Here is a 14036-nt window from a genome sequence, read left to right on the forward strand (position 1 = left end):
GATGCACTAAATAAATACTTTTTCTTCACTGTTCAGAAGAATACCTGGGAGGCTCAGAGCCAATGCGCATTCTGCTTTACCCTGAAATCAGTTTTCTGTGGGGTTTGTATTTTTGCTTTTGCATAGGCACCAAGACATAAAATAATTTTCTGTAATATACTAGGGAGATTGAGAAAAGAAAGGGCTCTCAATATTTTAAGAGAGCGAATTAATGTGGCATTGTGGTAAAGGGTTGTGCTGTGTGTATGACCAGGGAGTGGACATGCAATGAGTCAGAAACCTGAACCTGGTAAGCCTGTATTTTCTTCCAGATATTACCTTAATTTTCTTAAGGAGCAAACATTACTTTCTGACTCATCACAGTGTAGAAAGCATAGAAGTGTTTTACTCTGTATCCTTACAACAAAAATATGTGTTCTGCCTTACTCCAAAACTACTCATATACTATACTTTCAGTATACAAGTTCAATATCTGTGGAACTCAGTTTCCATTCCTTATTAGTAGCTGGGCAGTGCTAAAAAAACCACAAAAACACACGAAAAGTGAAAACAAATACTATGAAAGGTGGTGTGGAAGGAAAAGGAGGACTAAAATTGCCTGAGCGGGGTGATCCCTAATAAAGAAAAAAATGAGAAAATGTATAGCTTATGTGACTTGGAATTTTCCTAGAATAATCACTAGAAAATTATCTTTTCTATACCAGAAATTCCATATGTTCCACATAAAAGTGAAGGTCCTGCCTCCTCAGTGGAAGCTATTGGAATATCCAATATTCGAAGAGAGTGTCTGTATAGAAAGCCACGTTAGGACAGCCACCATGGAAGAGCTTGTACTAAAGTTTATATTCTGATCAATTCTGCTATGTTACCTGAGATTCAGAGCAGTATTTCTAAGTCTATGTTTATTTACAACATCTTGTTTTGCAGAAGGGAGCAAACGGCTGCAACATGACACAAGTCTTGAACCAAATGGAACAACTCATACAGCCAGTGAGTTGCCCAGCTACACAACATCAGGCTCAACAAAAGACCAACTAAGATCTTTTGGATGTTAAAACAACAACTAATTTGGAAGGAAATGCCAGAGTACTGAGATGTTAGACACTAATACCCACATGAGGGTTTTTATAAGACTCCATTTAGTTTTGTATTCCATCATGACTGCACAACAAGCCCAGAATAAAATAAGCGCAGATAAAAAGGGCTACTGTTCAAGCATCTAATCATGAGTTTTTCCAAATCTATTCTAGGAGCCAATGTAGTGGTGATGGTATCAGCACCAGCTGTGGGTTTGTAAGAGGGCAAAGTGGCAAATGAAGTTAAAACATGACGCTAGGAAGAAGGAAAGAAGTGAAAGCTTTTTCAGCAAGAAGCTTACACAGGTAGCATACCTGAGTATTTCTGAGCAAGAAAAATACCTGCTTGCTGGTTTTTTATTTCTCTGGTTAGGCAAACAAGGTACTGTCTTTGTATTGTGAATAAAGATTTTACTAAAAACATCGCTGTTTCATGTAGTAAAATTTTTGTCCTAAATGAAAAAAAAGTAGCAGGGCCCTATTTTGAACTTTATTAATGTAAACATATTTAAAAAACATTAACTTGTTATTGGTATCAAAGTTTGAGCAAAATTGTCAGGTGCAATGCTACTTCACAAAATATCTAATTAATGTATTTTATTTTGTACTAAAGTGACCTAGAAGCACATTTATAGATACAGTTTATCTGTAGATACAGACACAGGAAATTGCAATGTCTGGGTTAAAAGGTGATTAAACTTGCCACATCCTAACTGCCAAACTTTATCACAGGACCAGTCCTTCAGACACCTAAAACCTCACTTAGGTCCTGAGCATCAAAAGCACCCTCTGAAGATCATACACAGTGTTCTTCTCCAGAACTTCTGAAAAGCAGACCCTGACACAAGGCAGAGGTTAGAGATTTTGTGCTATACACCTTAACTCCTTCTATTAACATTTCAGTTTATTTGTAAGCATGTAAGTCATCTGTCACTTGAAGTCTGAAACTTTTCAGGCAAGAAGTATATTTTTATTGAAATGAAACATATGTACAGTTCACCTATTGGTGGAAGACCCAACAAGCACTGAAGTAGGACAAACTCTGAAATGGCAGTACATTTATAAGTGAGATAGGTTGTAGACCAGGGAATCTACAAATTGGCAATCTACTTAGTGAGGTAACACCCAAGTGTCATGAGAAAATCAAGGCCTTTCTGTAATCCTGCCCTATCTCCTGCCTTCACTAATCTTACAGGATCAAAAGTACATTTCAGGGCAGCTTAACCATTAGCAGAGTTCAAACAGAAAGAGAGAAATATCCATTCAGCCGATGTTCAGGCTTTCATTGATCTCAGTGAAAGCTGGGAGAAAATTAAACCTTTCCATGGCAATCAGGTTGTAGGAGTGGTTAGAAGAGAGAGGGCACAGCTCTTGGCTGGTGGGGACACCAGGGAGTGTCATGGTGTGCCCCAGGATCCCAGCATTATAGAATCATAGAATCATTAAGGTTGGAAAAGACCTCATAGACTGTGAAGTCCAACCGTCAACCCATCACCACCATGCCTATTAAACCATGTCCTGAAGTGACACATCTACACGTTTTTTGAGCACCTCCAGGGATGGTGACTCCACCCCTTCCCTGGGCAGCCTGTTCCAATGCTTCACAACTCTTTCAGTAATGAAATCTTTCCTTATACCCAATCAAAACCTCCCTGATGCAACTTGAGTGTCCTTCCACAAGCAATACTGAAGGAGTCTCCATAAGCAATACTGAAAGAGTGTCAGAAAGTTTCTGTGAGGCTTTCAGTGACCACCCTCTGCCCCATCCTCGATGATGGTGTGCGCAGCCCTCACCACTCACCCCTATCTCCTGCTGCCCCTAACCGCATGGTCCTGCATGTCTCCACTTCTCCCCTTGCCCTTCTCTCCTTTGCTTATCCTCACCAAGGTGTTCAACATTCAATGCCTCCATTACATCCTTCCACTTAACTCTTTCTAGCTTCCAGAAAGCTTCTCCTCTCCCCAGTGGAGGAGCAGCCCAGCCAGTAAGTGGAAGAGCGCTGGTCAATCCCAGAGGCAGCAGCACAAGGGACCTTCCCAGGAAGGGCTGGGTGCAAGGAGCTGGGAACGAGGAGGAGGACTGGGTGAGGCAGGAGCCAAACTCCATCTGCTCTGGCAGGCTGCTACATTCACTCAGCTACTTGCAGACATACAGCTTCAGCCTGAGGGAATGCAGGTATAGGGTCTGAGTGTAGGTATTTACAAGAATTCCTATAGACTGCAAGAGGTGTATGACACCAACAGGTCAGCAGAGAAAAAATAGAGAAAAAGAGCCATGATAGGCTAGATGGGAGTGAAATGCCCAGGTCCATTAACTGAGATCATGACACATAGCCTTCTGTTCAAAATCAAACCAAAGTTTTTTGCAATGGAATTTAGATTGGATGAAGATATGGTGTTTATGCAAATGATGACAATTGTTTGTAGGAGACTGTTCATGTATGGAATTACTCAGTTATTTATAAAATCTGTATACAAATATGAAATCTATATCCTCCCAGTGGAGAAATACTTCAAAATAAATTAAAGAAAAAACATGACAAAGGCAAAAAACCCCACACAATGGTATTTATTCTTCAAAAGTCTTAGTGTCAAAGACTGGTTTCACACTTTTTGTTACTCTGAGCGATGGTCTTTTCTCATATCTGAGACTAATAGTATTACTGTCATCTCTATTTCCTCCCTACTGTCCCTCCCTAGGAAATTTATTCTTTTTTTCTTGGCAAACTTTAGTTCTCAGACCTGAGGGACCAAATGCTTCTAATTATGACAGAAGATTCTCCGTCTATTTTCATCTTCTTATTTTTTGGTTCCCTCTTGAAAAAATGTATCATCAGATCTACTTCCTTCCATATGGAACATTTCTAAAATATGAGGAACAGCCAACAGTAGCCACTTCAGATATATTTAACTTGTTAACCCTTTTTTCCCCTTGCTCAAGTCAAGGATTAAGTATGTCAACACAATAAAAATATTTCTATTTCTAAAAATGGACTTTTGCTGGTTTTCATAATCAGATTCTTTTTAAATGAACAAAATTGTTCTGTGAATCTATAACATGTTAAATTGACAACTGCAGATAGACTGTGCAAATATCTTACTCAGTCGGAAAGGAAGCCCGCAAATGACTAAGGAATTACTACTACATTGTTCCCACCCTCCCATTCCCATCCTCATCAGAAAAACCTTTAAGAACTTCTCTTGAGTGAATGAAGCTGTAGAAACTTAGAGTTCTGGCAGACTAAAAATAACTAGATCTCAAATAGAAGTAACTTTTTTTATTCAAGCATTACTTGCTAACAAGCTAGATCAGATCATTTTCATCAGAAGCAGTGCAAGGGTTGTGTTGAAGCTCTTAATTTTCAGAGGATCTTATCTGATTATCACATCATACTAATCAAAAATGACGCTGTCACTAAATGAAACTTAGCATTGAAACATACAGAAGTACCATTTGATAGGAACTCAGCCTATGAAGTTAGCCATGTTTCACTCATTGCATGAGTAATTCTGTATTTGAAATGTGAAATGTACTTCCTGTTAAAGTATCTTGGTTATTATTTTGAGGATGCCAGATGGAAATAATTCCCTCATAATCTTAGGAAAACTCCAAACTCTCATCAGGTATGCACATACACATTGTGTTAAATCTAAGAAATAGACATCCATAGATATTTTAAAAGATTAAATTTCACATCAGTGGTACTAAAAATGAGAGAGAAAAACAGAGAGAACACGCTGGCCCAAATCCATTTCATTAAGGCCTGGGTAAGGGGTATTAAATGCAATTATTCACCTTAGCCTACGGGATGTGTTTCACTGAACAAAATTATATATTGCTTTAATTTAGTTCAGTCAGCACTAACTTTTCCTCCTCTTTCAATCTGTCTGTCTGTCTATCTGTCTGTCCTTTGTGTGAGAGCAAGAGATTAACAAAATTTGTAGAAAAACATGGGCTTTTTTTGAGAATTTTCTGCTTTGTCTGAATTCATCCAGCCACACTTAGTACAGGGTTTGTGCTTACTAGAGGTTAGGCGGTTATAAAAATTAGTCATTCAAGGCTAACTTCAAAGATCTATGTTTGTGTTTGAGGCATAAGGGTTGTTCTCCATTGCAGCAACTGGCTTCTGTAACCTGTGACTTTGACACTTTGAGCTGTGCTATAGTATGCACGTATCCTCGACTGGTATCAACAGAAACTCTGAAGCCGCCTATGAAACAGCCCTCAACTTTAAAAGTAGTTTGCACTGAGAGCACACATTACTCTACTAGATTGTAGATACATCTACACTGCCAGTGTCCCCTGGGAGCATTCCCTGAAGTCCAGGCCAAGTTGCACAGCGTGGGTCACGTTCTCACTGCAGATGGTGATGCTCTTTGAAACACACAAGCTGTGTGCAAGCAGAATAGCACTTGGCCCAAAGCCCTCCTTTGAATATCCTCTGAATCTCATGTGGTATCTGTCTGAACCTTGAAAGGTGTATCATTTTGTTGTGATTTTTCTGTTAAAAGTACCTTAAGATAACACAGAGAATGCTGCAGAGCCCAGCAGGATGGCAGGATGTTGATGGTGGACGTTGCATATGTGGAGGTATGGAGTAAAGGTGAGGCGAGTCAGCTGAGGACTCCAGACTTTCTGGGGCAGCGTTAAAGGCAATTCAGAGCAGGGAGACTCAGATCTTGTCCAGAGTACCTTTGAGAATTCATTACTGGAGCAACGCACTTTTTGAGCTATGTCACAGAGGGAGAAATGGCTAGCTTGTTCCAAACAAGAATTTAGGAGATAACTAATGCATTTATTATGTGCTAAAGAAGTGAGACCTGAGGAGAAACCAGAGTGAAGTTACTGTCAGCTTGTCTGCCCTGATGGCTGTCTGCTTGTTCTGAGCTGGAGGTAACATGTCCAAATTCCAAAGAGCATTTGTGAACCTGTCTCTCACCTTGCCAAAACCTGGCATTATGTAACACAGTCTGCATCATCTGTCACAATTCCTGTTTATGTTTCTACTTTTAACATTATATTTATATATAAAAAACAAATTTCGCAGAAATGCTTCTGCTGTTTACTGTTCTGCTTTCCTTGAGGGAACTTTTCATAAAGAGTAGTCGTCTGAGATTGCCCAAAGAGAATATGAAAAAAAGTTTTCCCTTTGAATAGAAAAACTGTTTTTAATGAATAACTAATGAGTAGACTTTGATAATGAAAAAGGTGGGTTTATTCAACTCAGCCTAGTAAGGGAGTAAAAACTATCCAATGGGATTTGGGCAAAAATGTGGATGAAAAAAGCCACCATCATCCATACTACAGCCTGGCTCAGTACCTTCAGAAGGCTTCTGTGGGTGAGCCAAAGGCTCTCAAGTCAGCTGGCTTTCAGGAGAGCACTGGCATTGCTTATGGCTTGGATCACTAAATCATATTCCTAGACTAGATTTCTTATCTCAATTCTTGCATACAACAGGGTTGATGCTGCGCCCAGGCCCCTGAAATCCTCCACATATCCTTTGATCTCAGCTTAGTCCTTCTTGTAAATTCTTAGATCGTCAGCATTTGAGACTGGACAGAATCTTTCCTATTTGCACGAGCCCTTAGTGGTAGAAGGCACACAAAGCCAGCTTCTGCTCAGTCTCCAGAGCTCTCAGCTCAGTAAATCATGTCCTTCTGACCCATGCCCCACTTCTGCCAAGGTCTGTGCCTGCTCTACAGGAAAGAACTGGCATTTGTGCTTCCTTCTGAGCCATGCTTTCTGTCATTTTTTTCCCCAGCGTAGACTGCGGTTTTGATGCCTTTTTAATAAGCTGGAATTTCTCCTACTGCAAGCAATTCTTCTCAAGCAGCAGCTTGAAGTCTTTCTAGCTTTTCTAGTCCACAGTTCACAGCTGTGTGGACTCTGGTGGTGGTGTTTTTATGCATTGATTTTAAAATAAGTGAATAAAGAAAAAGATATAAAGAAAGTGATCTGTGAAAAAAATGCAATATTTTTTCTTTGCCTTTCTTCTCCTGCACAGATTTTAGTAAATGAGACAATCTGCATTTTGAAAGACCTTGTGTATGTATCCTGAAGTAATCTAAAACCTGTAGAAAACAAATTTCTCACCAGCCCTAATAATCACAACCATAAGTTAAGGAAAGACATAAGCTGAAGGATCTCTTTCAAAATTCCTTTTGCTTCCATCCACATCTATTTAATATACAATCTTTCAGTCTGCTTTAGCAAGTACTTGTAAGCTGATTCAAAATCCTGACGTAAATAATTCTGCTGCAATACAAAATGTTATTAGCTTTGAACACTATGTTATTAACTTGGCATCCTGAGATAGAACAGCTTTATTAAAGAAGGCTGATACTAGAAGGCCACCTCAAAAAGATTTTTAAGGGGACCGAGGTTGGTGAGCTCTTCACAATGAATTGGGACAGCACTGTATTATTTCTCTTTGGAGAAAGCAATCTCATTTTCGGCCATGCCTCAACCGCCTGTGAAAAGATTAGGATTTTTTTAACTCATGTACATGACTTGTAATACATAGAGTTTAAACAACAGAACTACAATGATATCTGTTTCTTTAAAAAGAAAGGAAGAGACCTGTTTGTTTGCTTTTTTTGGTCTGCTGGACAATACAATGGTGGGAGCCAGTTTATTACAACTTTTCCCACAGGCCTCCCCTTGGGAATAGCTCTCTATAAAATCCCATTCTTGTGGCCTTACAGAAATAGAAAGTAGTGCCTTTTTAACTTGAAAATTATTACACCAGACACCCTACTGCAAATGAGCTACAACAAAGCTGTGTCCTGTAGTGTGATACTAATTTCTCCGAAAATGTCTATATGCTTTCATAATGGAATATTTAGGGAAAGTGGCACAGCCGCAAAGTGTATAAACAAAGAATAAGCAGATCTGGAATTCTCAGCATTTTTTTAGTATCCTAAATGGAAGTGAATTTTAAAATATAAGCAGTCGTTTTAACTTGGTCTTTCTGATAAGGTCTGTCACAATCACCCTAGCTGAGACATGGAATACCTATTCTCCAACTGTAATGTTTAATATAATGCAAAAAGAAAGAAAATATTTATATAGCATCACAAAACATTGGTCAACACACTGGCACAAAGTGTATACAGTCCCCAGAGCACTCTGCAAGAAACACAAAACCTAGCCAAACCCCAGAGATGCTAATGCAGATTCCTTGGGATTCTGTAGATCATCTCCTGAAGCTGCAGAAATGCTAGTGGATTTAGGTAATATAAAGCACTTGCCAGAATTTAGCGGGGGGATGGGAAAGAAAAACATCTTTTCACACAGGAAGGTTAGATGGTATACTCAAAGTGACTTTTATCAGGGTAAGTTTTTTACAGCCTCCTAAGACATTCTGAATAATCCCCACAGACCACAAGTTTTCTCAGAACTTAACTAAGAGAAATAATTGAATTGCAGCTCTCTTCAATGTCATTCTGTTTGCACTTGCATACACAAATTGCTTTCTGCCTGAAATTCTGTAGAATCTGCTAGGACCTTCTGAGGAAGAAAAAAGACACAAAATAGAAGAAAAGCAGATGGAAAAGTAGATGTAAGTTTTGCACAGGTTGCCACTTCTCATTTCTATGCAACATATTTATGCATAAGCTGCTAAGCCCAGGGTTGTAGCCAAGTATTCAGGCACACTGTGATGGATGTGGAGATCAATTGTTTGTGAAGGCAGAAAAGGTTCTAACCCAAGCTGATACTTTTCAGTTAAACAAATTATGTCACATTTTTTTCCATAACCACAATGTTACCTGCTCATGTGTTGTGGTCCTTGTTTTCAGAGGCATAGTCTAAGCTAGGCTAATGTTTAGCTTTAAAACTTTTAAAAGTTCCATAAAGATAACAAGAAATTAAGAACGAGGCACAAATTATTTCTTAGTAGAAACTCACTTTATTAACATCACTTGTCACTGTGTGTAGTTTATTCTGATGTTACACTATTGTGCAAAGAAATACCTCTGAAATCCACAACCATCCTAAGTGATCCATTAATGTCATGTCCGTTGAAACTGCTTTTCAATCAAAAGTCAGAAAAAAGCTCTAGTATTAGTACAACGTACATGTCAGTATAACATGAGGTTATCCAGTTATTTGTTTCTAGAAAATATCAGGGTCAATGTGAAGAGATACTATTCATTCATTTAGGAAGTAAGAAATGCTTTTGCCCTATAGTGAGTGACTTGGCTACTCGCTTAGATTACCTTCAAAATAATCCTTCATTTGCTGCATGGAAAAATAAGGTTAGTCCTGGATCATACCCAAGAGACATTAACTTTTCCAGGTTAGATAAAGCAGACACTTATCTGGTAGCAGGCAAGTTGAAACTTTGCCCAAAATCCTGAGTCCTGCAGAGGGAACTTTCATTCTGTTAAACCTCAGCAAGGGAATTATGATATTTGTGAAGCAGGAGCAGCAAATCCAAGACCTACTTTCATGAATGCAGTCGGACAAAGTCGAGTTGCTTACAAAACAGGCTTCAGACAGGAAGGCTGTGAAGCATCCATCAGCTTCCTAGCTGACCTCTGCAGGGTGGAATCGACCTTGAAAGCTGAAATGCTAGGCAGATATATGTTACTTCTTTTTATGTCTGAATGTTTGCAAACAGTATCATATATTTATATTTGGTAAATAAATACTTCTTTTGTTTGTTCTTATGTAGCCTGGTTTGAGATAACAGCTGATTTAAGTGCGTTGCCTGACCTCACATCATTCCATGATTACTGACGTGGAGCGCATAAAAGCAGGTCCTGGTCCAGGCTGACAACGTTCAGTTCCCCAATGCATGTCATTAAAAGATCAAAGAGTACTAAGAGCATGCTTCCATTTAAGATGAACAAGCTGATTTTAAAGATGTTAATGCAGATGTCTGAGAAAAAAGACCTCTTCTGGTGAGGTGGTAATGTATTTTGATTTCCACCAATAAATAATTTCTTTCATGAATTACACCTCAGCTTTATTGTGATCAACACCAATATTATTGAGTGCAGCGTTAGTCTATCAGTGCAAATTAGTCAACGCAATATAATAAAAGTGCCATCAAAGGTACTAGCATTATATTTCATTTCAATTTCCCTTTATCACTTGCATACTTCACTGTCTCATATTTTTATTACTATAAATAGAATTAGTAAAAAACCCCATACATTTTCTTTCCATTATACACAGCTGAAGAAAGCTCCAGTTGGTATTACTGGAACTGTCACAATCAGACACAACCTATTACTGGAGACTGGGGACTGGAGCATCTCTCCTATGAGGAAAGGCTGAGGGAGCCTGTAGAAGAGAAGACTGAGAGAGGATCTTATAGATACCTTGATGGTGTCAAGAGGATTGGGCCAAACTCTTTTCAGTGGTGCCAAGCAACAAGACAAGGAGCAATGGGCACAAACTGAAACATAGGAAGTTCCGTCTGAACATGATGAAAATTTCTTTTACTTTGGGGGTGACAGAGCACTGAAACAGGCTGCTCACAGGAGTTGTGGAGTCTCCTTCTCCAGAGATATTCAAAGCCCACCTGGACGCCGTCCTGTGCAACCTGCTCTAAGTGACCCTGCTTTAGCAGGGGGGGGTGGACTAGATGATGTCCAGAGGTCCTTTTCAACCCCTACCATTCTGTGATTCTGTGACTTCTCATTTTGCAGATATATGGTCCAGATAGTATAGTAAGTTTGGGAAGTTGCTTTCTGAATTTATATATTTCATTTCAAAACCACTCTGGGAATGCTCTGCAGTGACAATGGTCCTATGAAAGGGGCTCTAGTTATCATCCTTGCTGCCCAACAAACATAGTGTACTTTGATACTGAGATAAAAACAGTGCTTTAGAAATTTGTTTAAAGAACTTGTAAGAATAGGACACACATGACACCTGCGTGTTTGGGTTTTTCTAAAACCAAAAAAATTTTGGTTTTGATCAAACAGGAAAGACAAGCAAATACAGGCACAGAACACTGTCCAACAATGACATAAACACACACCAAAGACCTCCATCCCTGATGTGAAGAAGTTTGTCCCAAACATAAATTTTCAAAAAGAATTACAAAGTATTGTGGCTGAAAAAGCAGATGCCACAAGTGTCACAAAAATGAACTACTTATTTTAAGAGTCAATGCAATAAATAAATTTAAATAAATACATGCAAAAAATAACATCTTCAAATTTATAACCTGGTTAAAAAAGTTTAATATAAAATTTTTATATCATCCTTGCTATTAATCCCAGAAAATGTAAAAAGATCCTAGATAGCTCTGAAGAAAATATCCACCCTTCTTCACCTTAAAGTTCCTCCAAAGCTAATAAGACAGGGTTTGCAATCATGAAATAACATAGCTTTCTTGTGACAAATTTAGTTGCTTTCTCAGGCGAGCAACCAAAAGTATACCAAAAAAAAAGAAATTTGAAATAAGGTTTTGCATTTTACACAATGTGCAGGATTACATGTGTCCCTCCTCCAGCATGCCCACACCTGAGCTGCTCTGTTTGACCACTGCCATGAGCTGCTGTTCTGTCCCCACAATCCATATGACCTGCAAGCTCCCTCCAGCCTGCTATGGCCTTGCTCACCCCTTAGTCTCCTTGGGGGTCCCGTGAGCATGGCAGCATCCAGCACTCATCCCAGACTGCCCTGCTTGCATGTGCATCATGCACACTCCTCCCAGACAAATCTGCTTTCTCATTCTGACACAGTTTTTCCTTTCCTTTCTCTGCCTCATTTGCCTATGGAGGCTTTCCCTCTGATGCCATCACAATTTTTTAAGGCTGCTCAGCCCACGCAGGTCTTCCCTGTTCTCTTTTATCAGAAAACATTTCTTGTTTGTAAGTGACTAAAATATAGCATCCCACCCACTTTCTTTGGAATTTTTTACTATTTGGTTGCCATGGTACTGAAGGCTTGTGGGGGCTGGACAGCCTTCTGTCCTTTGGTGCTCACTGGCCAGACTCCCGTATCTCTGCACTCTCCTTGTCCTCCTAAGTACACGACTTGAGGGTCATATGAAATGTTCCCCAATTGAAGCAGAGCTCCTCCTTGCCCAGGTCAAGGGTCAGGTTAGTGGCTTTTGCACTCCACCAAAAGTGAGGAGGAGAGGTGGAAGGTAGGGAGTTAAAAGCTCTCTGAATTTGAGAGAACGGACAAGATGTTTTAAAGTGCAGAAATATTTTCTTATTTCCAAATGTGAAAGTATTTTTCTTTTGGCAAGTACAAACTGTCTTGGCCCTGAAAACCAGTCCTTACTTAACAGAACTTCAGGGACTGACTACCCTCCTGGAGAACTAACAGAAAACAACAGAGAGAATATTTACATTTAGGCCAGGCCTTCTGACTGGCCAGGACACATTCATCAAAGTACAATGAGAACACATCAAGAAAAGCCACCCTTTCCTACTGAGGCCGTCTGGACTCTCTCAAAATCACTGAGATTTATGTGCCCAGAGGCCCTCTTCAGGCTATGGTCTGGGGTGACTGCTCAGAGGAAGTCATGACATATATATAGAGGCAATGATCCTGCTTGTCCTTTCAAGGCAGCTAAGGAATAAAGTTTCACCTATGACAGTAACATGTAGCCAAAGAGCCATTAATAAAAATAAGGGTTGTTTCTTCTTTGCCTTCATAATAATGAATTATAATTACAATTTTTAATGAGTGGGAAGTGGGATCCCTGTGAAAGCCACCAACCAAAAATGTCCATTCAGAAAGGACAGAAATACCTGATGGACCTTTACCGTCCTGTAGACCCATCCTGCCAGGCACCATTCCCATACCCTCCCTTGTCTCTTCCTGCCTGTTACAAGAACCATTTCTTTAGGTCAGGAAGCTTCTGCCAGCATCACTGCCATTCTGACTGGAGGCTAAGGCCAAGACGGGCATGGGCATCTATGGAGTCACCCATTCAGTGGGTCTGTGAGAATACCACCTGTATGTTAGGAGCAGGGAGAACTGCTCTGGTCTGGCTAGATTGCCAAATATTTGGAACCTATGGAGTCCTGAAGCCCTCTAAATCCCAGCCCTAGTGACCTTTGACAATGTGAGACAACGTTGTTGTCCTTTCACCAGGTTCTGTGGTGTGATTTTGTCATGCCCTGGCCATAAGAAATGCTGCTGGGATGATGCCAAATTACATGCCTTTGGAATCAAGCATCTTGCTGTTACAGAATGATGCTCCTACTCAGTCTAGTAATGGTCGTGTTGCTTTGGTGTCACAGAAGTATGAGGCCTGTGCTTTTTCACATCAGAGTCAGAACCTTAAGTGTTCTCCTCTTGCCTCATCGTTTCTTCTTTGCAATGGGGTGTACTTTCTTTTATCTTCCCCAAATTCTGAGAAGCATAAATGCATTGTCACAGACCTCACTTCTATGGACCTTTTACCCTCAGTACTCCTTCTATAGGTCTATGTGACCTTGTGCTGCTTGAGACAGAAGAGTTTCTTCTCTGTTTTTCCTCTGTCTCTGCTATCTCTAGTCTCCAAGCAGTTGTTCCCATCTTTGATCTTGCTGCAAAAGTGCTTTCACCTTCACCCACCACTGATCTCCTACCCTTATATAACACAGCTCACCATCTGATCAGAGATGTAAATAGCTGTAAAGAGCCTTTCAGCCATTTATGTCCTTCTTCTTCCGTGGAAAGGAACATATGTGCCTCCTTGAATATTCAGAACACACAATGTGTCCATTTGAGGCAAGTGTTATTAAATTTAAGTAGGGTGATTCAAAATTGTGCATTCATCATCCAAACAGTTTCTAAAAATACTATGCAAGACACAATAGCTAAGTGGTCTTAATATTTTACCCTTAGTGATGTTTTAACCCTCAATATATTACAAAAGACATTCCAAGAGCTAGGAAGTGGAAATGGTCAAGGAGTTTAGCCTTTAGTACAATCATGTTGCCATTGTTTTAAACAGTGTAGCAAAAGACATTTGTGTCTGAATGATTTTGTAAAATGG

Source organism: Opisthocomus hoazin, chromosome 8 (assembly GCF_030867145.1).
Source record: "Opisthocomus hoazin isolate bOpiHoa1 chromosome 8, bOpiHoa1.hap1, whole genome shotgun sequence".
Taxonomy (NCBI): domain Eukaryota; kingdom Metazoa; phylum Chordata; class Aves; order Opisthocomiformes; family Opisthocomidae; genus Opisthocomus; species Opisthocomus hoazin.